Source organism: Myxine glutinosa, chromosome 1, assembly GCF_964187855.1.
Source record: "Myxine glutinosa chromosome 1, kmMyxGlut1.1, whole genome shotgun sequence".
Taxonomy (NCBI): domain Eukaryota; kingdom Metazoa; phylum Chordata; class Myxini; order Myxiniformes; family Myxinidae; genus Myxine; species Myxine glutinosa.
Genome location: NC_136261.1, coordinates 440,661,786 through 440,689,338, shown reverse-complemented (window position 1 = coordinate 440,689,338; position 27,553 = coordinate 440,661,786). Strand labels below are relative to the sequence as shown.

General features: G+C 41.9%; 2 long non-coding RNA genes across 3 annotated transcripts in view; both read right to left on the bottom strand.

Annotated features, from left to right (window-relative positions):
- The window catches only part of LOC144889694 (uncharacterized), a 798,143-nt gene that overhangs the window by 671,510 nt on the left and 99,080 nt on the right, over positions 1-27,553 (bottom strand). The gene's annotated exons all lie outside the window — the stretch shown is intronic.
- Positions 815-11,222, bottom strand: LOC137418622 (uncharacterized). 2 transcript variants are annotated; one of them, XR_013621968.1, is made up of 4 exons: positions 11,076-11,200; positions 8,674-8,811; positions 8,424-8,538; positions 815-885 (listed from the first exon to the last, which is right to left on the bottom strand). It is a non-coding gene; the product is annotated as an uncharacterized LOC137418622 (long non-coding RNA). The 2 variants fall into 2 exon arrangements; XR_013621967.1 differs by lacking the exon at positions 815-885 and adding an exon at positions 2,493-2,689 and having other exon boundaries at positions 11,076-11,222.

Sequence of the window (27,553 nt, the reverse complement as noted above, 5' to 3'; positions counted from 1 at the left end):
TTTTCAAAAGAAATCACCGTTTCAGTTTTGCTGATTGACCATTAAATAATGTCGATGTTCGTCAGTGCATGACTACGTTTTACCCATAATGCACTGTAAACTCAATGGCATTGAGGGTCAGGCCCTTTGGGATACTGGTTCCCAGGTAAGCAAAGCAAGTAGAGACTGGCTACAAGATAACTTGCCAGACACCGTTGTAAGACCAGTGGAAGAAATCCTACAGGATGGATTGATTAAAGGCTGAAAATGGAAGCCCCATTCCATTTGAAGAATGTTTTGAAGCAGAGTTTAAGCTTAACTAGAGGTTCCAGGGAACCTGACCTCAACTGGTCTATATCAATATGGTTAGAATATTATGTGTTGAGGTTTGTTACATACTGTCTACACACCAAGTTTCAGCCTTCTATCTACATGAGGAAGTACCAGATTGACAAAAATTGATTTTGCAATATGGCCACCCTGCCACGCCCATTTTTAGGGGTGCAACGCCCAAATGCAATCCCAAACTAGTTTATGTCTTAAAGATGCTGCATAACAAGTTTCATCAAATTTTATCCATATTTGTGACTTTTAGAGCGTAGACGTCGAATTGTTTACAGACAACAGACAGACGGACAGACGACGAACGACGGACACTGGGTGTCGACAAAAACTCAGCTGGACGTAGTCCAGTTGAGTTAAAAACGGTTTAAAAATGGACCTAATAATTGGATTAAACGTAATTTCAGAGTTGATGGTTAGATATAGTAGTACCAATGGAGTCATTCATTTCTTTATTTCCAGAACTGAGCCGATCACAAATATATACAGTCAACCAGACTGTGTGGAATCGAGAGGAGGAACCAGTTTCCATGTGTGCAGGCCGTCACCATACTCAAACTCTTCCTGGGAAAACAACAAATATCCCTCATGTTCGTTCTCATCCACCTGCACGTGAAAACACACACACTGTGAGAAACTGACCAAGAACAGTGCTGGTCAGAAGGGGGAGACAGTGAAACCTTCTTTGTATACTTGGTCTCGGCTCCTATGAGAGCTAACTCATGGAATATATAATAAGGGCAATGGGAGACAAGAGGAGGAGGAGAGAGAGGGAAGTACAACAACAGTAGGGAACAGGGACATCAGGAGATCAGTGAAAGAGAGAGAGCAGGGGTGGAGTCTATGGGATAAACACGATGGACATGACAGGGATGTTTTATTCAGGAAAGAAATTGGAATTTGAGGAAGGTGGATTTAAGATAGATTAACGCGGGAAGAAAATATCAAGGTTTTGGATGGAGAAAGATATGAGATGGTGCTGAACACCTGTTTTAAAGACCTGGAAGTAGGAGTGGGATTGAAGAGTGTGGAGTGTGGAATTTTGTTCCACAGGTGGAAAGAGAGGAATGAAGGAGTGAAGGTGAGCAGAGAGTCTTTATTGTGGTAGTTTCACCGGAAGAGGCTTACTGCAGGCAGACCTTGTGCACCCTGTGGGAAAATTAGGGAGACAGAACAGTCAGAGCAGGGGTTACAAAGCCGTAGAGGAGTCGATAGAAGATAGAATGACCACCAACCTCCCTTTTGTGAGAGAGTGAAAGGCCCTCATAATCAGATTAATCGTGGGAGGTACCAACAATCATAAATGATTTGGTTTCTACAGCATGGAGCCACACTAGGTATACTCCCTCAAACTGCAGATGAAAGCTTTGTTGGGGGTGAGCAGCTCAGCAGTGCCGAGGCAGGACTTTGCAGGATGGAAGATGCCCAGTTGGCAACTGGCTTTGGAGGTCAGCTTAGACATGTGGCTTTCCCAGGAAGATCACTGCAGATAGTGAAACCAAAAAGCTTCAGTGATAGAAACCTCTTCAAAGAGGGTTGTTGAGCGACGAGATGTGAGGGTCTCCCAGACGCTCTTTTTGGAGAGACAAGGTGAGAGTGTAAGATTTGTCAGGATTGAAACACATATTCAATGTGATTGAGCAGCTCGTAATTTTTGTCCAAGTCTGCAGAGAGTTAAGACGCTGCTTTTTGCCCGGAACTGTCGATCTGAAGGATGAGAGATGGAACGGCAGAAGGTGGAGTCATCAGTAAAAAGATAAAGATTTTCCAGAGAGTCAGAAAGATCACTGATGAAGATTAGAAAAAGCACAGGTCCCAGAACACTGCCTTGAGGAACTCCAACCTGGTCAGTAAAAGGAGATGAGAGAATTGATGAGAGAGATGAGAGAGATAAGAGGGAGGGGGTGAGTTCCCCTCTGTGTTCAAATGTATTCCTCCCATTAACAACGCATTGTCATTGATGTTGAGAAAAATGGTTAAGCAACTAGTTGTGTGGCCTTCCACGTTAAGACTTGTGCAACTGAGCTGCTTGGAGGCTTTCAACTGGTTTGGTGAACAACTCTCAGTTTGATCGGGATTACTTATAGGGATATGGACAGCTCCAAACTCCCCAAAGACAGATAATTTATCATAATGTGCCAATACATATTCACAATAACACAGACACTGCATTTGTGCTTTAAGGACCTCTCTTTATTGTGAAACCCTTCACAATCCAAGTTTCATGAAAATCATAAGCAGAAGTCTTCTTCTGATGATCAATTTTACAACAAGGGTGTTCTCCCCATATCGCACATGGCAATAAAACAATGACAACAGCAAATATTGTGTAAAAATTCATGTTCAAACTGCCATGGAAAGATGCCATCTGAGCAAAACCAAAAAGGGACAAGCAAAACAACGAAATCAGATGGAAAACAAAATTCCTAAACACTGGTCACAATCAAAAAACTCAAATGGAACTTGACTGGATACATGGCAAGGACAGAAACAAGAATTACAAACTGGCAACCTCAGGAAGACCCTGAAAGAAGCATGATGAGATGCAAGATCAGATTGAGAGATTAAGTTCTGTTATCATTTGAGTTTTTGGTTTCAATTTTTCAACAATGCTCCATTATGAGGATATTGAGAAATAAATTAATAAATTTTACATTATTTTTTATTTTCTTTAAACTTCGTTTGAGGACGCAGATGGGGTTCGAATTTTGAGATTCTCGTTATCTTCTGACACATTTGCAGTCATTGTGGTGGACATTCTGGTGACAACCAGTCGTATGGCTTTCATCACGGGGTTCGGGGTGCTGGATGGTTATCAGGGGTTACAGATGGTACACTGAGGAGTTGTGCTTACAAGGTATATGCTCAAAGGGCTATCGTGAATGCGTACAGCTTTCTCCATACTGGTTCACTGAATACCTTGCCGACTGCTGAGGATCGCTTACAAGGGGGGCACGTACAAGCCAGTATGGGTAATGCTATGCGAATTTAACAAACCCTTTTCAGCAAACCTTTTGCCAACAATATTTGTTTGGTATTTCAGATTTCAGTTCTCATGCATGGATCTTCATATGTAATTTCAAATTGTTGTTTTGAGAGGAACCTTTATCACAAATCGAGCAGTTTTAAGGATGCTCTCCAGCATGGATCCTCTTATGTAATTTCAAATTGTCGTTTAGAGAGAAACCTTTATCACATATTGAGCATTTGTAAGGTTGCTCTCCTTCATTGATCCTCTTATGCAATTTCAAATCGCTGTTTTGAGAGAAACCTTCATCACATGGAGCATTTGTGGGGTCGTTCTCCTGTATGGATCCTCATATATGATTTCAAATAGCCTTTTTGAGAGAAACCGTTATCACATAGAGCATTTGAAAGGACGCATTTTTGTATGGATCCTCATATGTAATTTCAAACTGCAGCTATGAGAGAAACCTTTATCACAAATCGAGCATTTGTGAGGACCTTATCGAGCATCATCATATATCACATGTCGAGCATTTGTGAGGATTTTATACTGGTGTGCACCCAGGTTTAGAATAGGTACACCATATCCCTGCGTGTCATAAGAGGCGACTAAAAGTGGTTGGCGTCAGAAAGGGCAGCCAGCCATAAAACACTGCCTCGAAAATGGATCCATGACAATGACAATTTCATATGAGCAGGGTACAGCCCGAAGTAGCCCATGGGGGACCTCACTCCCTCTCGTCAAAATCAAGATGGGGAACCCGATCGAAGCAAGGTTGGAAATCAATCCATTTATGACAACGAAACGTCTGATGCCCCATGTGGAGATCTGTTTCTGAGGTTTGGGACATGGAATGTCAGGACAATGACAGGGACATCAGGAGAAGTGGTGGAAGTATTAGTCAGAAGAAGAGTGGACATACGTTGTGTGCAGGAGACGAGATGGAAGGGGAGTGGTGTGAGAATGGTGAAGGGCAGGCAGGGACAGAAATACAAGTTTGTGTGGCAAGGGTGCCCGGAAGGCATGCATGGTGTTGGTGACCTGTTTTCTGAGGAGTTTGTAGACAGTGTGGTGAGTTTGACTAGAGTGAGTGAAAGGGTGATGATGGTGAGAATGATGATTGAAAAGCTCTTGGTGAATGTCATCACGGGATATGCTCCACAGGTCGGTCGGAGCGATGAAGAGAAGGTCATGTTCTGGTGTGCAATAGAGAAGCTGCTGGAAAAAGTAAAAGATGAGGAAGTTGTTGTGGTAGGAGGAGACCCAAATGGACATGTAGGAAGGAGTATAGATGGTTTTGAGGGAGTTCATGGGGGTTACGGATATGGTGTGAGGAATGGAGAAGGTGAAAGGATTTTGGGGTTTGCTGATGGTGATGGTTTGTCGATTTGTAATACTCAGTCCCAGAAAGCGGATAATAAGCTTGTTACATACATGTCAGGTGTGTCGACGACAACCGTTGACGACCTGATGGTGCGTAGGCGAGACGGGCACCTCCGGGACACAAAGTTGATCCCGGGGGAGGAGGCTGTTTCACAGCACCACTTGGTTGTCTTCGACATAAGGGTGAAAGGTGCGAGGAGAGCTCGGCGGGTGAAGTACCAACCGAGAATGTAGGTGTGGATGTTGAAAGAGGTGACAGTGAGGGAGGCATTAAAAGAGAGGCTGAGTATGGCAGGGGATGAAGTGGTTGAGCTTGAAAGTGGTTGGATGTCAATGAAAGATAGTCTGTTGGGAGCCTTTGGTGATGAATGTGGATGGGCTAAAGGACCACCAAGGCACTCAAAAACATGGTGGTGGGATGATGAAGTTGGAAAGAGGACTGACAAGAAGAGGAAGAAGTTCAAGGAGTGGCAGAGGGTGAAGGGTACGGGGGCAGAAAAGGCAGAGCATGAAAGTGATAAGGCAGCCAAGAAGGCTGAAAAAAAAAAGGTAGCAAAGGCACAGGAAGAATGCAGGAAAATGTTCGGAGAACGCTTCGATAAGGAAGAGGGCCAGAGCGCGGTATTCAGGATTGCAAAGGAGATCGCGAAAGAGAGGTGCAATGTGATGGGGGTGAGTTGCTTGAAGGATGAAGTGGGGCAAATTGTTGTGGACCCCGATGGAATAGATATATGGAAATGCTGTTGAATGCAGAGAAAGAAGGAGACGGCAACATCGAGAGTAACCCAGTTTTAGGACCGGCAGAGAAGATAACTGAGAAGGAAGTTGAGGGAGCGATAAAAGCAATGAGGAGTAGAAAAGCAGGAGGACCGACGGGAGTTGTGGGAGATATGTTGACGGCAGCAGCAAGTTGGAGTCTGAAGAGAATGACAGAGACCTGTAATCTGGTGGTGAAAGAAGGCTGCATTCCAGTGGATTGGGACCTGAGTCCCTGGTCCCTCTATACAAGGGGATAAGTGACCCTCTGGACTGTGGCTCATATCAATCAATAAAGTTATTGGAGCATGGAATGAAGGTATTGGAAAGGGTGTTGGAGAGGATAAGGAAGAAAGAGAGGATTGACGAAATGCAGGTTGGATTTATGCCAGGAAGAGGAACAACAGACACGCTCTTTATTGTAAGGCAGTTGCAGGAGAAGTACATGGAGAAGAGGAAGAAGTTGTTTCTTGGGTTTGTTGATCTGGAGAAAGCATTCAATAGTGTTCCACACGAATTAGTGACATGGGCATTGAGGAAGTTAGGATTAGAGGAATGGTTGATCAGAGTCGTGTTGGCAATGTACGAAAGAGCGCGCACAGCTGTGAGGACGAAGGACGGGAACAGTGGTGAGTTTGAGGTGAAGGTGGGAGTGCATCAGGGGTCGGTACTAAGTCCACTACTATTTGTAGCTGTGATGCAGGTGCTGGCTCAGAATGTAAAGGAGGGTTTACCATGGGAGATGTTGTATGCAGATGATCTGGTGTTGATTGCAGAAAGTATGGATGGACTGAAGAAGATGAACAAATGGAAGGAATGTATGGAGACAAAAGGTCTGATGGTGAATATCGGGAAAACGAAGGTGATGGCAAGTGGTAAAGCATGTGGTGAAGTGGAAGGAACTGGGAAGTGGCTATGTGCTATGTGCAGGTAGGGCGTCAGAGTGCAATCCATTCAATGTACAATGTGCACTGAGAGTGGGTTCATCAAAAATGTAGTGGTCTGAGAAGGTCATTAACCAGTGTGGCAGCTACATAAAAGTGGAAGGTGTGCACAGAGGAAGCTGCTGATGGAGGAAATGTTGAGTTGGATCTTGGAGACCGAAGGTGTGAAAACATTTTGCTGCCCAGGAGACATGTTGAATGGAAAAGGTAGACCATACTCGGCAACGGTTGCCAGAGTGAGAAGTGCATGGAAGAAGTTTTGGGAACTGAGTGGCGTGCTGACGAGGAGGGGAGTATCGTTAAAGCTGAAGGGAACGGTGTATCCTGCCTGTGTGAGAAGTGTTATGATTTATGGGAGCGAAACATCGGTAATGAACGTAGAGCAGCAACAAAGGCTGGAAAGGGTGGAAATGCGAATGGTTTGGTGGATGTGTGGAGTATCGTTCAGAGAGAGGAAGCCAAATGATGAATTGTGAAAGATGATGGGAATAGAGCCTGTGATGGATCTTGTGAAGAGAACAGCTTGAGATGTTTTGGTCATGCATTGAGGAAGGATGAAAGTGAATGGTTGAGAAGAGTGATGGAAATGAATGTAGAAGGAAGTAGAGGACGGGGAAGACAGATAAAGACTTGGCTAAAGGAGCTGGAAGAAGAAATGCTGTCAAAGGGGTTAACAAGGGGAGATGCAGAAAATAGGGCAAAATGGAGAACATCGTCATGGGGCCTGCAATGCTAACTTCCGCTCTCACAGGGAAAATTACCTAAAATGCCTGTTGTTGTTGTTGAGCATTTGTGCAGACGCTCTCCTGTATGGATCCTCATATGTAATTTCAAACTGCCGCTATGAGAGAAACATTTTTCACACATTGAGCATTTGAGTGGTCGCTCTCCTGTATGGATCCTCATATGTAATTTAAAACTGCTGCGATGAGAGAAACCTTTGTCACATATCGAGCATTTGTGGGGTCGCTCTCCTGAATGGATCCTCAAATGTGATTTCAAACTGCCACTATGGGAGAAACCTTTATCACATATTGAGCATTTGTGGGGTTGCTCTCCTGTATGGATCCTCATGTGTAATTCCAAATGGACTTTTTGAGACAAACCTTTACCACATATCGTGCATTTGAAAGGACGCTCTCCTGTATGGATCGTCATATGTAATTTCAAACTGCCGCTATGAGAGAAACCTTTATCACATATCGAGCATTTGAAAGGATGCTCTCCTGTATGGATCCTCATATGTAATTTCAAATCACCTTTATTGGAGAAACCTTTGTCACATATCGAGCATTTGTGCGGACGCTCTCCTGTGTGGATCCTCATATGTAATTTCGAATTGCCTTTTTGAGAGAAACCTTTATCACATATCGAGCATTTGTGAGGATGTTTTCCTGTATGGATCCTCACATGTGTATTCAAACTGATGTTGTGAGAGAAACCTTTGTCACATATCGAGCATTTGTAAGGTCGCTCTCCTGAATGGATCCTCATATGTGATTTCAAATGGCCTTTATCAGAGAAACCTTTGTCACATATCGAGCATTTGTAAGGTCGCTCTCCTGAATGGATCCTCATATGTGATTTCAAATGGCCTTTATCAGAGAAACCTTTGTCACATATCGAGCATTTGTAAGGTCGCTCTCCTGTATGTATCCTCATATGTTTTTTCAAATCACCTTTATTGGAGAAACCTTTGTCACATATAGAGCATTTGTTTAAGTCGCTCTCCTGTATGGATCCTCATATGTAATTTCAAATCGCCTTTTAGAGAGAAACCTTCATCACATATTGAGCATTTGTGAGGTCACCCTCCTGTATGGATCCTCATATGTGATTTCAAATTGCCTTTTTGAGAGAAACCTTCATCACAGATAGAGCACTTGTGAGGGTGTTTTCCAGTGTGGATCCTCATATGTATTTTGATGTTACTCATTGAAGCAAAATCCATTCTGCACACATGACACTTATAACATATTTGCCATTCAAGAGCCTTTTTGAGTTTGTTTAATTTAATATTAATCTTGGTGTTGCGAGGCCCAGACATGCACCTGTATGTTATAGGAAGTGAGTCTTGATCTCGTGATTGTTTCTTCAAAAAAGCTTTCTTCCTCACTGTCAAGCTGCGACTGGACCTTATTTGTCCCATATTACTTCTTGATTGTTCTGCAGAAACAAAGAACACAACATTCTTCTTTTTTATCAAAATCAAAATGAAAAATATTTCACTCTTTTCCAAAAATTATATATTTTCTCAACACAAAATATTGTATGTTAATTAATTTTTACATTTCCACTTGCCAGCTGCTAAGCAGGATGCACTTCCGTTTGTCATGTGAATATCATCTGAACCTTCCTTTGCAGAAGCACATTTTGAATCTTCTGTGACAGATGAATCATTGTGCTGTCTGCCTCCCACATTTACAGGATCGACATCACCTGCATGCAAATCAGCGTCAGTCTTTGGCAAGTCAATGAGATTATGAACCATCTCGAGAGTTCATAGAACATATTACTTCATGGAATGTGTACTTCATTTTAAATATGATAATGAAGTTAAAGATTGTTAAAAAGAAAAATTCTGTATGTTAAGCACTATTAAAGCAGTATTCGACATCACCCTTATTCACCACCCTATTTGACATGTTCAAGTACTGCTAAACTGTAGGTTATTGGAAGTAACAGGAAGGTGATTTGTGTTCAACGGTGTTCATGTATTTAATTCTATTTGAACTAGAAACACAGGTAATGCTTCTGGCCTTTGGCTGCAGAGGCATAAAAATACTTGAACGACACTGACTTCACGACGTCGACAGATATGCCTCCGCCCACATTATTACATCATTATAATACTTGTACCAAGTTTGCTTTAAATCCATTCAGCTGTTCTCAATTTATCACATTTTTACCTGACATGACATCTGACCTTGGATCTGTGGAATTATAAAGGACATTAGGCGATTTATTGCCAAAATAGTTAAATTGCATTTCAATTTGAATTCCTAAAATGTGTTCTCAAAGCATGCAGTCTGAGCAAGGGAATGCATATGGCACCAAGACGGCAATCAGTTATCTGTAAAATGACCATTGTCACCTCCGTGAAAGGTCCAGAGGTAAAATGTTGACTTTGCATGGGGTTGGTATGCAGTACTCAATTAGTGAGGCTGTACAGGTCAAAAGGATTGACCTTTAACAACTTCTGAGTCACTCCATGATGACAAACAGATACTCCTGGCGCCTGGAAGACTGCCTTTGCCAAAAAGATTGACCTGAACAAGTTTTTGTGAGTGACCCTGGATCTCAAGTAAACAACATCAAAGGAGACGGGGCTTATTTAAGGGGATTGCACAAAGGGCGATACAGAGAAAATCATATTGCCTGTGGAGACGCGTCGTTCTGTGCTTTATGTGCTTCCTGTGCCTGGACGTCTAAATGTTCAAGTGTGTAGAAATGGTTTTCTCTCCATACGATGCTTGAATAAATCTCAGTGGAACTTAGTTGAAGCCGTCTTGATTCTCATTTGAGAGGTCCTCCCTGAAAGGTGTTGGAAGACAGCTTCTTCTTCATCATTCTACAACAATTTGGTGGCCCGTACGAATTGCAAGCTGGACAAGATTGACAGACAGACAGCCCAAACTCGAAGTGATCAAGGTAAGCATGAATGCAGTCCTGTCTTTTGTCAACCTTGGCAGCACGATGCAAAAATAACCTGCCGATTCATTCTTTCATCATGTGTCCTCTGCGTGTTTAGATGTCAGGAATAATACGTAATGATGCATCAAAAAAAAAATAGAGTAAAAACAAAAGAGAGGAAAATATATATTTAAAGGTTGGTGAGTAATCCTGATTCAGAAGAACTCTGGAATTGATTCAGAAAATTATGGAGTCGACTCAACGGGAGATTCGGGAAGGTGACGCAAGTACTCGTGGAGATCCACTGAGCTTCATTGTGTGCAATATGTTGATTGGCCGGCCTGGAGTTATGTTGTATTATAAGGTTGGATAAAGTGTACATTCAGATGGGATGACGTATACGTTTTTAGAGGTGACGTTCTGGTATTCTGCTGACACCCTCTTGCTTCTGGCATTTGCTATAGAGTCAATATACAAGACAAATACAGACACAAGACAAATACAGAAAGAAAATGGCCGATAGTCAAGTGATCACATATGACATCCGGTCCAATTGAAATTTTCGAAAAAAATAAAATATAAACGATTTATTTGGGAAAAAATTGATTTTATATGCTAGCTGATGAAATTGAGAGTGTATTGTATGTAAAAATAACTTCCGTCGGTACAAACTTTCATTATTTGCGGCGGGAGACGAATAAATTTAGCGGCAGTATCTGAGGCGGTGTAGCAGCGAATGGTTTCATTGAAGGTGTTCGAAGAACCCTAAATTTATCTTAGAGATTGGAAAAACACATACAAACAAATTTGGCTAACGTCATTTATTTAAGCTCTTAAGCAATTGCATGAAAAGCGAGTTTTTAAATTGAAAATAAGCTTTGCACCGAATGATCTTTTGACCAATCAAGGACCATGACCTTTGCACATGGCTGTTAGGATTGTGTCAACTTTTCAGCTGTTCTGCCTACCCTCCCCCCCCCCCCCCCACCAACCCCACCCTTCGTTTGAAAGCGCATCGAGTGAACGGAGGCCGAATGATTAAAAACGCGCCGTGGACTCAGCATACAAACCCGCTCACGATCGACGCGCCGCGTTCAGCGCGATCGGATTGATCGGCCGAGATGCTGAACCGCACGCCCACGGCTGGCTCAATAGCGTCGTGGGCTGTTGACGCGGACCTGCGAGTGTCCGTTTCGATCAACCACAGGCGATCGTGTGGCGATAAAACAAAAATTTTGATTATAGATTGTAAAATGGGGTTCATAAGAACGTATTCGTTTGTGTCAACATTGACACAGTTAAAAAATATATTTTTGTTACGAAGTAAAATGTACACAGCTGCGACATTGATAGGACGGTGTATAGGTAGGGAAAAAAATCAGGAATTGAAAATCGCATGTGTGCGTGGTGACGTCATAAGATTCCTTGAGATCGAGTCGATTTTCGTGGATTTTGCCGTAAAATGCATTGAACAATTAAGAAATTTTACAAATAGATTGATTTATCGTATAGAGTCAAATGTGCCCGTTCAAATGCATATTTTGAAAATTAAAATTTGATCAATAAAAAAATGACGACTGTTCACAGTGGTGATGTCTGAGCGATATAAAAAGGCCAATCAGTTTTGTATTTTTATACTCGTTGCATTAAAACCACTCGTGGTCCCTCGTGGCCAGGGCGCAACTTACCTGACAGGAGTAAATTCCCTGTCAGTGGATCATGGGGTCTTACTCCTATTGAGAGGAGTGGTGCTATTGTATGACCATGCATTGTGGCCCTTTGGGGTCATGATGCATGCGTTTGAATGACCATGTGCTTCAGCCTTGGGGTTGAGGTGCATGTGTAATGTTATTGGGACAGCCTTGTTGACGTTGTGCCTTGGCCATGGGGTCAAGGTGCACGTCCAAGGCTGTTCAAATGTTTGACTTTTTACCTTTTTTCATCGTAAAAAAGGCAGGCCTTCGAGCGGGCCCTAAAAGCTCGTGGCCAGGGCGCAACTTGCCTGACAGGAGTAAATTCCCTGTCAGTGGATCAAGGGGTCTTACTCCTATTGAGAGGAGTGGTCCCAATTGTATGACCATGCATTGTGGCCCTTCGGGGGCATGATGCATGCGTTTGAATGACCATGTGCTTCAGCCTTGGGGTTGAGGCGCATGTGTATTGTTATTGGGACAGCCTTGTTGACGTTGTGCCTTGGCCATGGGGTCAAGGTGCACGTCCAAGGCTGTTAAAATGTTTGACTTTTTACCTTTTTTCATTGTAAAAAAGGCAGGCCCTAGTGCGGGCCCTAAAAGCACCTCTGAAAAGAGGAGTTGCCTGTCATTTGCTGCATTAAGCAGCAGAGGCGTTCCAAGATGCAAAATGCTTTTCAAATGCAAATGAATTCCACATCATGTTGATGTATTTTTGTTCTTCATCTCCTTTTCTTCTTCACTACGCCACTGTCTGCCTCCGCTCATTACCCCATTGATTTTTTTTTCCACTCTTTCTTGGTTTTCCTTCTTTTCTCTGTCCCATTCTCATTAATCTTTCTCCTTCCCATTCACACCTTACCCCTCATCTCTGCCCCTTCTACCCATCTTTCCCCCTCCCCTCTCTCCTTAATCTTTCCATTTTTCTCCTATCTCTCCCTCTCCGTCTGCTCCTCCCCTCTGTTTTCCTTCTCCATGCCCATTTTCTTTTATCTCTCCCTTCATTTTTACTATCATTCCATCTTTCTCCATTTTCCTTCCTCCCATCCCTCCTCCTCCTCCTCCTCCTCCTCCTCCACAGTCCCATCCCCTCTCGTCCCTCGCCTCACCCCTGTTTCTCCCACCCCATCCCATCTCCTCTCCCGCCCCACCCCTTTCCCCTCCCTGTAACCTGTGTTACCTGTGTTGTTGTACCTGTTACCTGTCTCTTTTTCTGTCCTCCTCCTCCCTTCCTTCTATCCTTCTCCATTCCTTCTCTTGCCCCACCCCTCATTTTCCCTTGCCTCATCCCTTCACCCCATCCCATCCCTTCTCACCTTGTTCTGCCTTTCTTTCTTTTCCTGTCTCTCCCCTTCTATCTTTTTTAGTTCTCTGTTTCTCTGTTCTCTTCACATTCACCAATTTTTTTTTCTCTATCTGTCTCTCTTCCTCTCTTCGCCTCTTCTTCCTGCTTCCTTCTCCCCCCTCCCCTCAAACCCTTACTGTAACCGTTACGTGCTCCTCCCCGTCCCCCGGGTCACAGTGTACCTCCAAGCCCCGAGAGGAGTCAAGGCAGAAAAATGTGTTATTCTGTGTCAAAAACAATGGTGAAACCACACCAATTGTTACCAGCAAACAAATATTGCATTAAAATCACACAAGAATAACAGTACAACAATAATAGGAATCAAGAGTACAATCAATATATATCCTCTGATGGTACCATCAGTTGCGTAATATATAACTCACTGTGCTCCAAGTGTGTGAACCAAGAACATTCCCAATGTCCTTCCCTGGCTTCAAGCCAAAGTTCATTCCGGTTTCAAGCCAACATCGATCCCGGCTTCAAGCCAAAGTTGATCTGCTCCAGCGATCGTCAGAACGATGTCTAATCGACCAGAATCCCGTTCTGATGACAATCACAGTCACGCGGCCAAAGCTGCGTAAAGGCACCCTCAAGGCGACTGGGAAATCCAAAGGCGCCCTCCAGGCGACTGGGAAATCACACCCTCAGGTATGGATGTTTCACAGTACCAAATCGGCGAACCTCAGGTTTGCCTTCAAAATCCACCTTACACACATGCGCACCAGATAAACGTCTGAATGCGGTGAAAGCGGTTGAAGTGAAGCAAAGAAAACTTGCTCGACGCGCAAAGCGCGCGAGTCAAAATGGCCGACGGCCCGTTCGAGGCGGAACGGCACTCAAAGAACGATCCTCTTCGGAATCGATCGCAAAACCTGACACGCAGGTTGATCAGTCACAGCGATAACAACTGTCGCAGGAATCCCTTTCCTGGGAAACCTGAAAGTTCACTAGCAACTCTCGTTCGACAACGTTCGCTCAGGACCTTGAAGCAACCAACTTCTTCCTCGACTTCACTTGCTCCGCCTTCTTTTTCCTCTCCTCTTCGTCATCGTCCGGTTCAGGTTTCATTTCAAACATTAATTTTTTTAACCTTCTGAACACAATAATATCTATTTCCCTCAAACGACAACAATAATAATAAATAGAATCAAAAATGTTTACAGTGGATGAAAACCACAACGGAAGTGACGAATCCATAACAGTAACCCCCATTGGCATGTTGTTGGCGTATGGGCATGACAATTGCAATTTTTATTGACTTTGCTAATTTTTCCGTTTTTCTCCTACCTCCACTAATATCTCACATCTTCCTTTCTCTTTCTTTATCTCTATCTTTCTCTCTTTCAGTCTCATTGCCACTCTTTCTCTCCTGCTTTCCATCTATCCTTTTCTCTCCCTCCCTTTGCGAGATGAGGATTAATTGATATTATTGATATTAATTGATATTAATTGACATATTACGATTAATTGATATGCCAATGAATACAGTTTGTGTATTTTTTCCCTTTTCCGTTTTCCACGGTTACAGCTCATAAAGAAAGAGTTGATTTACACATAATGATTTTGTCACGTGGATGTGATAACAAATGTATAATGCTTATAAAGGAAATGTTTGTTTTTAAATGGATACATATTGTCATACATGTATGATTAAAATGATCAACATGATTAAAGGGTATGAATGGTACCACAAGGCTTTCCGGTGTTTGGTGATTGCACTGGTGTAAAGAAGAGCATTCAAGCCCTGTAGGATCAGATGAGGATTACAAGCAATGGAGGATAATATTTGCTGGAAGAGTAATTGCACAGGGAAATGGATTAGAGTGGAAAACAGAAGTTGAATTGCAGGACAACTATAAATTTCAATAATAATTTGAGCATGGTTGGATTAAAATTGTCAATAATTTTGATTGGTTATGATTTTTGGCAAACCATTTCGAGATGGTTTACAACATTTTAAATGTCAAGAGGTTTGAGTACCATTAAAATTGGGAATTTCTTTTTCCAATAGACTGTCTCATTATCTGTCTGATCAATTTTGTCTGACTGCCTCACAAATGAAGGATAAATTGTCTTAATTGGCTGAAGATGTTGGATTTTGTGATGGAATAGCCTGGTACAATTGAAAACATGTCTGATATGAGCCTGGGACAGAAAAAGTGATGAGTCAGTTTTCATGAGGTGTATGTTAGGGGTGACAACCAATGATCATAGATCTCAGTGAACGGATGAAGCTATTCTGACAACATTGGAAAAGGGCTTATGCATGGAGTCATTTAAGTGACGGATTTAATTTATTGATTCATGATGATTAATTGATTGATTGATTTGTAAGTGAATTCTTAAGAAAGAAGCTTTGACATGTTTGTGGGACATCATCAATGTGAAGATACCTTGAAAAATGAGCAAGGTGGTAAGTTGAGAAAAGCAAAGGAAGGGTCCAAATATATGCATAATACATATGTGCTTAACATCTGGTGTGACTAACAGGGAACCAATGCTCACCCGCACCTCCGACAACGACTAGGTCTCCGTTGTTGCAGACCCCAAACGAGGATTGGCCTCAGCAGATTACATTCTCATATAAACCCTATAATTAGACCAAGATGAGTGAATGGCTGTGCTTCCTGTGGCTGCAAAATCTTTGAAGCAAGAATGATTCATTTTTTGCTTATTCGCAATAAGCAAATTGATTAAATGCCGAAATTGGGGAATTTTGGGAATATTAAATTAAAAGATCCAGGATTGGAGTTAATACTGTAAGCCTTACATTTGCCGATTATCAATATGGGTTTAGGGAACATCTCTGGAAACAGAATTTTTTGAATTTACAAAATTTGGAACAATTGGCTTACGATTTTTTTGGGAACCAAGTGACGAGAGTCACATGATGATCAGGTTGGAATTTCGGACTATTGTTTTTGGACAATTGATATGCCAGTGGTTGACTGGCCTGTGAAGGGGTGTTTTGTCAAATTTGGATAAGTTATTGTGGGAGACAAAAGGGTGATTTCAAGGTGGACATTGTAGGGGCTTTCTAAAAAAAATTTGTCTGTTTGTGTATCTGCGTTTCTAATAAACGAATAAGGGACAGACTTTATGAAATTGTCACTGACCTTGATATGAAAATAATGGTTCCGACACAAACAAGTATACATAATGCATGAGTTTGTGTATTTTTTAATTTTTTTTTCAAAAGATTGCTGAAAATGACAGCATACCTGTTTGGAAATAAATAACATAATGTGGATGGGATCGAATATCCATAAAATAAAAGACATAATTTGTTTATAAAGGTTATCTCTTTTGAAAAGGCAGATGGAATGCCAAGATTTTTTGATGGCCTGAGTTACAAGTAGCCATTAATTACTAGTAGGAAATTGTGAGTAACGTTGAGATTCCATATTTGATAATGCTTATATGAGGATACAAAGCTATTTATGGATATGAGCTTTATAACATTAAAAGGTGATATACCTGTGGGAGTAAAATTAGCCAAATTTGTAGGAGATCTTACACGGATTTACCAGAGTACTCTGCTCACAGATTTTGGATATATATATATATATATACTTGGATTTTATCAGCATATAAATAGTGCTGTAGGTATGGATGTGTATTAGGGGTAGAAAATATGAAATAAAAATTGTACAGAAAATTTTGGCTGAATTGTTAAAAAAAAAAAAAGAAGTAATACCAGACTTCAACGTATATTGATTTTCATAAAACATGGAAATAATAAATGGGAATATTCAGCCACTATTGTGAGTTTTTTAAAAACGGAATGTATTGTGAATCTCAAACCAAGGGACAGACAGGAACGCGCTGTTACGTCGTTTAAAATTCAGAAGGTGATGTTACATGTACCTGTAATATATATTTCAATAACTTGGGACACCTATATTTGCATACTGGTGTCATTGGAACCCACTAGTGGCATAGCAATAGACAAGAAACAGCTGTAGGGGAGTAACACTTCCTTGGATAGTTCCTACAACATACAAAGGATTCGAATAAGGATGAAAATGCATGTAAACTTGTAAATAAGCATGTAAACACCAACTTATACGGCCATTAAGGCCAAACAAATTGGGAGAAACCAATTGGATACGTAATTTACAGATGAGTATTTGCAAAGTAATGGAGGGAATTTATTGCTCCCTTTATGGGGAAGATATTTCCAAAGGTCTATTAAAATGTTAGTGTCACAGTTGTTAGGTGTGAAAAAGCCATTAGATGAACAATAAGATCTGTATATATATATATATATATATATATATATATATATATATATATATATATATATATATATATATATATATATATATTTTTTTTTACAAAGTATATGAAATGCTTATAAATAAAATGTCTAAGAGCTAAGGGATAAGGGAGCAAAATTCTAGGATTGTACAAAGGTTTGCAAGATCAAGATAATATATTTGGAAAAGTGGTAGTTAAAATATTTCTAGATCCGTTTATAAAATGAATTTGTTGACTATGAAGTTCAGTGTTCAAATTTTTGTTTAACTTACATTTTGAGTTAAATTGATGATTGTCATTGGAAATAGTTTGATGGAGGCTTGGTTAAAACCCTTGGTTCCAGTGTGTTGGAGCAAATTAATTAATCATGTGATGCTGATGAGAATGGAACAAAATAAAATGTGGATTAAGATGAGGAAGATTTTTGGTAATTTGGAAAAAGAGATAAAACGAATGATACAGATGGGCAGTGCAGGTACGGAATAATGACATAATAGAAATGTTATGAATCATGCCAGTCTTATAAGATCAGTGAACTAATATTATTAAAGTTTGAAACCAGGAAAACTGATGTAACTTGAGGCACCATTTTTTTTTAAATCACACAGTATTGTAGAAACTATTGATTAACCCTAAGTTAAAAAAAAGAAAAAGAAAAAAAAGTGGGGAATATCTATGATAATGAATACATTATTGAAGCTAGGTATTCCAATTTTTGATTTTAACCATTATTAATGAATGATTTTAAATGCATGAGTGAAGCATTTGTGAGAAATATGAATTAATCATTTTATTCCTGTTTGGTAATGATATAAAAGGTAAGATAGTGATTACATTCCTCATTTGTTTGTATTACGAGAACCACATAATTTTAAATTGTCAATTAATGAATCAGAAGGTTAGAGATATGAGTTGGTGGAGATATCATAAATTAAACACAACTGATGTTGGACTTTATGTCTTTGTCATATATATGAAAATATAATCTGTGAATGTTTCAAAGGAAAATAGCAAACTGTTGAATATGAAGCTGTTATAAGATATACATGATTAGTTAAAACATGGTAATTTCATGTCAAGATGTACCCTACCTGATCCAGAGTGTGTTGAAAGCAGATTCAGATGTGGCTGAGTAAAGGATAAGACCAGATCATATCTCAAATGGAGTGGTAACGGCTTTGGGAAGAAGTCCGTGAAGGAAAATTTGTCGCTAAATATTGAAGTTATTCTTGGCATACACCCTCCTTCTCAAAGAATGATAAAGGCATTTTCCTTTGCAAGATTGGAAATGGATGTTCACCTTCACCAAGGGAAATATTTGCCTGGATCACATTGCAACGTATGGAAGAAAGGCGATCACTTGCTTCTGTTCAAGTGTTTGGAACATTCATCACGTCAGCAATTGTGGGACAGCAACATCTTACCTGCAACTCCTACTGGATGCGGTGACTTGATGTCATTGCTCCACCAACTTCTGGGGAACCAGCATGGAGCTGTAAGTGGATGGCTCTGCTTCTTCCGCTGCAATGGGCCTCCATGATTCTGCTTGTTGCCCCTGGCATGGGCCATGGATAACTTGAACACCATGGTCCTAACATTGCTGTGGATGCATCTGTCATCTCTGTTCCACATCTTGCCGGTCAACCGACATCACATCAACACTTGCTCCACGCTCATGATGAGTGAGGAGGCAAGTCGACTACAACGGGATGAAGGCCTTGTTCAAGATCTACTATGGCTTACAGCACGAGTGTCAAGGATGCTACATGCAGAGCAGGGTCAGTTATGATTCTGCCAAGCTACCATGACAGCAGAAACCCTACGCAAAATAGTGTAGGTGCTATGAAGACATCAGAAGAAAATGTTTCATACTTGATTTTTAAACACAAGTGATCAGCCTCTTATTCTTTTCAAACAGAAGTTCAACATTTGTTCTGCAGCAAAACGCATTTTGGAAGTGTAATTGCCAAATGTTGCAGATGTTTTATATGGAATTATGCAGACATTATTATTTAGAAAATGGTGAACTGAATATTGTTGTGCATTGGTAAAAGGTGAAGCTTGTTTGCAGAGATATTTATGATGCAAATGAAATGAACTGAACTATCAACATGGAAAGAGTCGACGAACAAAGGAATGTTTTTATGATCAGATTCTTCCAGGATGACGGTGTATGCCTAAAGCCTAAGTCACACAGAGGCGGATATTTTGGCGACTACTGGCGACTGCCGGCGATCAAGATTTTTCGGCGACTACTGCCGATTTCGGGCGGTCAAATATGGTCAGGCGGCAGTATGGCGACTGCAGGCGGCCACATTGCACCTGCATTGAGACGACGCCCCGAGTGGGATGGCGACTGTTGAAGATCGACGACGACTGCATTGCGGATGCACTGCGGCAGCGTGGCGACAGCCTGGCGGCTAGATTACGACCGATGGCGGATCGCGGCGACTGCATTCGGGCCGGGTGGCGGTTTACTCCGACGTCCGCAAGACTGCAATAAGACCGCCGGCGATTGGAGATGATTCACACAACTTTTTAAATCTTTATCTCTCTATTTTACATTTCACTTTATTCATTTCAATGATGTATGACATGAAGCATAAAGTTGTTTGATGTACAATAAGAAAGTTAGTAAAGACGTATCATTGTAATGTAATAATCAAACTTTTCTGCAGGGAGAGAGAATGGAAATAAAGTCCAACAAATTATTTCCACTGGTCCCAAGTCCCATAAATAAAGTTTCCAAAGGACCAAAGTCCCAAAAATAAAGTTCCCAAAAGTCCCAAGTCCAAACAATAAAGCCATATCTTTGTCGGCACCACAGGACCTCACTCCACGGAGACCCTCACACCATCCTGTCTTGCCATGGAATCGTGGTATGTCGTAATGCAGTCGCCAGGCAGTCGTATCTCTGTCGCCAATGGCCGTAACTTGGCCGCCACTAGTCCTACTGCTGTTGTCGTCAGTCTCCCATAGCCGCAGGGGAGCCGTGGCAGTTCTTCTGTAGTCGATATGCAGCCGCAACAGTGTCGGCCCGTAGTCGGGAAGATGCCGCAGGAAGGCCGTATGGCATTCGCATCTCTGCCATGCTAGCTGGTGGGGCGATTGCGGAAGACTATGAGCGACTGGGTTGCGGCCGCTTTACGGTCTTATTATGGATACCGACGACAGCATGGCGGTTCCATCACGACAGCATGGCGGATCTTTTTTGAGGACGACTGAGCGCGCCGTTTTTAAACATTTAAAAAAATATTTGGCCCCTTTGCGGCTCTTGCCGACTGCAGCTGACCTGGGGAGGATAACCACGACTACAGAAGACCGTCCATTACAGTTTCATTACGATTGTCGGCGGGTGGTGGCGATTTTTCCAGTCGCCAGTAGTCGCCGACAAATCCGCCTATGTGTGACTTAGGCTTTAGGTATTGAAAATTGGATTACGAAATTTTTGTAATTTGAGTATTTTGCAATTGGTGTTTAGATTAATTGTTTAATATAAACAAAAATAAAAACCGAGGGATTGTGGAATTATAAAGAACATAAGAGGCGACTTATTGCCAAAACAATTAAATTGCATTTCAATTTGAATTCCTAAAATGTGTTCTCAAAGAATGCAGTCTGAGCAAGGGAATGAATATGGAACCAATACGGCAATCGGTTATCTGTAAAATGACCTTTGTCACCTCTGTGAAAGGCCCAGAGGTAAAATGTTGACTTAGAACGGGGTTGGTATGCAGTACTCAATTAGTGAGGTTGAACAGGTCAAAAGGATTGACCTTTAACAACTTCTGAGTCACTCCATGATGACAAAAAGATACTCCTGGTGCCTGGAAGACTGCCTTTGCCAAAAATATTGACCTGAACAAGCTTTTGCGAATGACCCTGGATCTCAATGAAACAACATCAAAGGAGACAGGGCTTATTTAGGGGGATTGCACAAAGGGAGACAGAGAGAATCCTATTGCCTGTGGAGATGTGGGGTTCTATGCTTTATGTGCTTCCTGTGCGTAGAAGTCTAAATGTTCAAGTGTGTAGAATTGGTTTTCTCTCCATACGATGTTTGAATAAATCTCAGTGGAACTTAGTTGGAGCCGTCTTGATTTTCATTTGAGAAGTCCTCGCTGAATGGCGTCGGAAGACAGCTTCTTCTTCATCATTCCACAACAGACCTCTTCACCCCAAAATTTAATCAGTTCATGTTTACATCATTATACATATCTGTACCAAGTATGAATTAGATTCCTTTAGTCATTCTCAAGTTATAGCACTATTACAGACTTTGACCTTTGACCTCTTGACCTCTTTTATAGGAAGCGAGTATTTTATGTCTATTGGGTCTTTTTGGTTGTTTTTGGCTTCAGGATCTTTAAGGGTATTTGGGGTATTTTGGGTCTTCAGGATCTTTAAGGGTATTTGGGGTATTTTGGGTCTTCAGGATCTTTAAGGGTATTTGGGGTATTTTGGGTCTTCAGGATCTTTAAGGGTATTTGGGGTATTTTGGGTCTTCAGGATCTTTAAGGGTATATGGGGTGTTTTGGGTCTTCAGGATCTTTAAGGGTATTTGGGGTGTTTTGGGTCTTCAGGATCTTTAAGGGGTATTTGTGGTATTTTGGGTCTTCAGGATGTTTAAGGGTATTTGGGGTATTTTGGGTCTTCAGGATCTTCAAGGGTATTTGGGGTATTTTGGGTCTTCAGGATCTTTAAGGGCATTTGGGGTATTTTGGGTCTTCAGGATCTTTAAGGGTATTTGGGGTATTTTGGGTCTCCGGGGTCTTTCGGTGTTTTTGGTCTTTGGGGTGTTTTTGGTGGTCGGGGTGTTTTTGGTGTTCGGGGTGTTTTTGGTGTTCGGGGTGTTTTTGGTGTTCGGGGTGTTTTTGGTGTTCGGGGTGTTTTTGGTGTTCGGGGTGTTTTTGGTGTTCGGGGTGTTTTTGGTGTTCGGGTTGTTTTTGGTGTTCGGGGTGTTTTTGGTGTTCGGGGTGTTTTTGGTGTTCGGGGTGTTTTTGGTGTTCGGGGTGTTTTTGGTGTTCGGGGTGTTTTTGGTGTTCGGGGTGTTTTTGGTGTTCGGGGTGTTTTTGGTGTTCGGGGTGTTTTTGGTGTTCGGGGTGTTTTTGGTGTTCGGGGTGTTTTTGGTGTTCGGGGTGTTTTTGGTGTTCGGGGTGTTTTTGGTGTTCGGGGTGTTTTTGGTGTTCGGGGTGTTTTTGGTGATAGGGGTGTTTTTGGTGTTCGGGGTGTTTTTGGTGTTCGGGGTGTTTTTGGTGTTCGGGGTGTTTTTGGTGTTCTGGGTGTTTTTGGTGTTCGGGGTGTTTTTGGTGTTCGGGGTGTTTTTTGTGTTCGGGGTATTTTTGGTGTTCGGGGTATTTTTGGTGTTCGTTTTTTTTTTGGTGTTCGGGGTATTTTTGGTGTTCGGGGTATTTTTGGTGTTCAGGGTATTTTGGGTCTTTTGGGGTTTTTTGGGGTCTTTTAGGGTCTTCAGGATATTTTGGGTTTTCGGGGTCCTTTCAATATTTTTGGTCTTTTCGGAGTTCGGGCCTTTTGGGTCTTCGGGGTCTTTTCAGTCTTTGGAATCTTTTAGGTCTTCGGGGCCTTTGGGGTCTTTTCAATCTTTGGAGTATTTTGGGTCAAATCAGTATTTTCAGTATTTTAAGTATTCGGGGTCTTTTGGGGTCTTTTGGGTCCTCGGGGGGGGGGGGGTATTTTGGGGCCTCTGGGAACTTTAGGTTAAGTATTTCAGGTTACAATTGTGGGTAGAATCAGATCAGCTGTCCAACCAATGGGTGAAGTGTGGACATACATACATACATACATACATTTGCTCCATTATATATAGATATATATCGATGTGTACCAAGTTTGAATTAGATCACTTCAGCCGTTCTCAATTTAGAAACATATTACAGACTTTGACCATTGACATATTACAGATAAGTGTACCAAATTTGTTCAGAATCCCATCACTGACCCATTGGGAGTACCTGCCAATGTGCCAAGTTTCAAATGTTTCCATTATTTGTGTTTAATCCAAAATGGCTGCCATACCACATGACCTATAATGTCACAATTTTCACAAAAACATTCTGCAAAGGTTTCACTCCTACCATGAAAGTTACGTCTCAATTGGACATGTGTTTGCTGAGAAAAACAAGGTTTAGCCCATACGGACAGATGGACGGATGAACAACACGAAAACATAATAACTCCGGCCACCTTTGGGGGCAGAGGCATAAACAAATTTCTGGAATTTACTGGCGATAAAAATTCCTCAAAATTAACCTTTCTCAAAGCTCGGAACAAGTGTGTGTCTACTCTCAGGAGCCAGGAAATAATATCTCTTGACTGTCAAGACTGAACTCAAACCTGTCTCTCTCCAACTCCTGGTGGCATCTGATCAAATCTGTTTCTGGTGTTTGTTCCACTTCCATCCCCTCCCTTACCTCAAATGGCAACACATCTGACACTGCACGTGAAAAAGCTGAATGCCTCATCTCTGTGTTTTCTGAAACATAGTGTCCTAAACCCATCGCTCTCTGTACCCACCTTAACCAGTCATACCCAGCTGCTGCTGGACTCTGTGTCCTTCTCTCCCGACAAGGTGGAAAAGTTTGTCAAACCTATTTTGTCAAACCTAAATATTTTGTGTCAAATTGTGTCAAACCTAAATATTTTCCTGCTCGATTGCTCTCAAAGGAAACCCAATTAATAGCAAATTCGTGGAATTTCAAGGTTAGACAGGGTTGTTCCTTGGAAACGAAGGCTTATGCCATGCAAGTAAATGTATTGATATGCATATTGAAGGAATTACAATAAATTTAAGGAGTTGAGAAAAATTGATTATTATGAGGGAAAATGACAAACACTGAAATTGTTGCGATGTAGACATTGATTATGCAAAATTAGGTCCACGTCCGTCTCATCAGTTTGTGATTGTCAGTCTATGATTAAGACGTAGTTCATTTAAACAATGTTAAACAATGTTAATGAAACAAACAATGCTATTTTGGGAACACAAAATGTTATTTATGTTGTTATTAGATTCAAATTTTGAACACACTAAAATGGGTATTGTACGGAGGGCATGCCTATATGTCCCGGGTTCTTCCAGAACCCATATATATATATATATATAAAGATTATCTAATTGCTAATATTGCTGTTACTTGACAAGTAGGAAAAAAGGAATTTTAATTCATGTAGTCCAGTGCATAAAATGCAGCTGAGTGAGGCTCTTAGGAGAGGAAGGTCACAGCATGTGAGGGTTTTTTGGCCTGTAAGGGAGGGAGGAATGCAGCTGATGACGAAGTGAAGAGCTGCGTCTGAGATGGTGGTTAGAATCTGGCATTTTGCAGATATAAAGTGGATTAATGGTGGAACTTTAACCTTTAAGTCAGAATTTGACAAGTCAACTATGATTAATTGGACGTTGATCCAGATATCCCGATTTAAATGCTATAAATCATGTCTTTGTCCATTCATCTCCTTGTGATTCATGCCAATGTACACCATTTACTAACGCACGTGTTCTGTACTGTTAATTAGTGTATCGTGTTCAGTGCAGGGATAAAGATTGCTATCTTGATTCATTCAATACGGACTCTAAATTTGTTGGGGAAGATGTTAATTAATGTATTTTTTTTAAGAGGCCAGCTATCTCCAACACCTTGCACCATGGGGCAACACTAAGTTTCAAACACCCTTTAATTTTTATTAACTTTTTGCTGCATAGATTTCTGTACTTTTTGTAGTTGCTTAAAGATGTGAGATATTGTAAATGTTTGAATGTTTTAAAGCTTTACGTTGGCACATATTGGGAGAAATGACCTTGCAGCTCAAGCAGTGCGTTTATTTTGAAAATGCGGCTCCTCGGGCCTGTGTTTCAGATCAAGAATGATGAAACAATTTCTTTGCGATTTTGCATGTTCACATTAATTAGTCTTAAGAATAGTTAATTTCATGTCATGTTTTTGGGAATGTAAATTCAATGATTTATGTACACTGTATGTTTGTTTTGACCAAAGAACGAATTATTGTTGGTTGGTTCATGCCTGTGCTGAAGATGACAACGAGAAAAATGGTTAGACTATTATTTTTGCAATAATAGATCATCAATGAAGAATCACACACATATCATGGTCACGCGCGTGCGCACACACACACAACACACACACACACACACACACACACACACACACACACACACACACACACACACACACACACACACACACACACACACACAGCTTGTATGGGATTGATACATATTTAATTATCTCCCTCCAACATGCTAAAGATGTGAATAAGAATTGTTGCTGGACTTGTGCCAATGTCATATGGCTGAAGAGACCATGCTGAAGTTATGTGGCATCTCACATGCGTTTGCTTATGCCAAGCCCCAAGAGCCATCTCATAAAATATCAATTTTTTGATGACACTCTTCGCAAACTACAGCGCAGCAAAAGCTGGTCAAGAACTGGAAGATGCTTGCAACAAACTGCTGACAGTCTTGCTGATTTAAACTGCTAAAATACCACAACATCCCATTCTCGGTTTGGTATTATTTGTTGATGTACATGGGCCTGTCGTATTCGTCCACAGTAATCACATTTACAGAGCGATTGGGCTAACACCATCTCTGTGCTTCCGTCCAACATCACGGCCATCTACCACGCCTCCATATGGAGCCAGCATCAGCAACTGAAGTTGCTTTTCCAGTCGGCATAACCCGATGTGGTTCCTGGTGTTCGACAACGATGGTACCGCTCCACCAGCAGCACGGAAAGGACGAGTCATGGGAATGGACTGGGGTAAGACTTTATCTGTATAATCATGCATTTGCCCTCCGCAAGAAGCCTTCACAGTTCTGCTGGCTCTCTCCGGTACAAGCCATACACCGCTCTGAATGCGCCAGTCGTACAAGCTTCCTCGCCGGAGCGGTTTTCAGCTCCAGCCCACCTGGCCGAGACAAGGTGGTGGCAGACCTGCTTTTCAGCTCCATTGGCACCCTGTTTCTACCAGCTGTTTCGAAAGTGGGGAATATGTACTCATTCAGCGGCTTCACCAGGTGCCAGATCCTTCAGATGAGAGCATTACAACTATCTGGATAGCCAACGACGGGTGAGATCTCAATGGAGAGGCAGCCTATGAGGTAAAGACATGTCACTGCTGCCCACCCAGACGATGTCTGATGATAACAGGCCCATCAATCAATAAAAAAGGATGCATGAGCATTAAAAAAGATAAAGTTAAGTTTGAAAAAAAACAAAAACTTATTTAATTGTCATTAATAATTATTTGTCATTACATGACAAAAGGAAGGAGATGTCGAAAAATTTTATCCACACGTACAGGCAGACACACACACACACACACACACACTGACATTGTTTTTACTCAGTAACGATGTCACAAAGGAGAAATGTATTTTAATTGGATCATTATAAAGGCACCTCCGGGACACAAAGGTGATCCCGGGGGAGGAGGCTGTTTCACAGCACCACTTGGTTGTCTGCGACATAAGGGTGAAAGGTGTGAGGAGAGCTCGGCGGGTGAAGTACCAACCGAGAATGAAGGTGTGGTGGTTGAAAGAGGTGACAGTAAGGGAGGCATTAAAAGAGAGGTTGAGTAGGGTAGAATATTGTTACAGACACGACTTTGATGTTAAGGTGGGCCGAGCGGAATGGCCGTCGTGTCCGCACAAATTACCCGATTGTACTCGAACGTTGACGAAGCCGCGCCACGCTGGCTCAATAAGAAAAAGAAGACACCCGGCTGGATTACAATAACACAATACGACACCAGGGGTTCAGTTCTCAAGACCTCCGGAGGAGGTTATATTAAGGCGGAAGGTTAGATTACAACTACAAGAGGGACAGCATAGAAAGACAAGCACTTAGACACACTCTTATATTAACCCCGGACAGACGACAGACAAACGGGACAAGGCTGACTCACACGGGGGTTGATGAAAAGGACAGCGGGTATCGATGGCTCAAGGTGCACTCTTGGCTCAAAGCAGGGTCCAGTACGGTCCGGTCCGGTCCAAAGATGCGGGGAGGTATCGTCGCGCTGGGGGTGGCGGTGGCTTCCTCTGCTCTCCGTAGTTCAGGCGCATCTGACGTCACATCCGGCGCGGGGCCGCGTATATCCGGCGGGGAGTGACACGCCCTCGGCTCGTTAGCTCCGCCTCGTGGAATCGGCACGTTGCTTCTCATTGGGTGCGTGCGGGGGGTTTACCAGGCTCCGCCCTTGACGAGGAGCT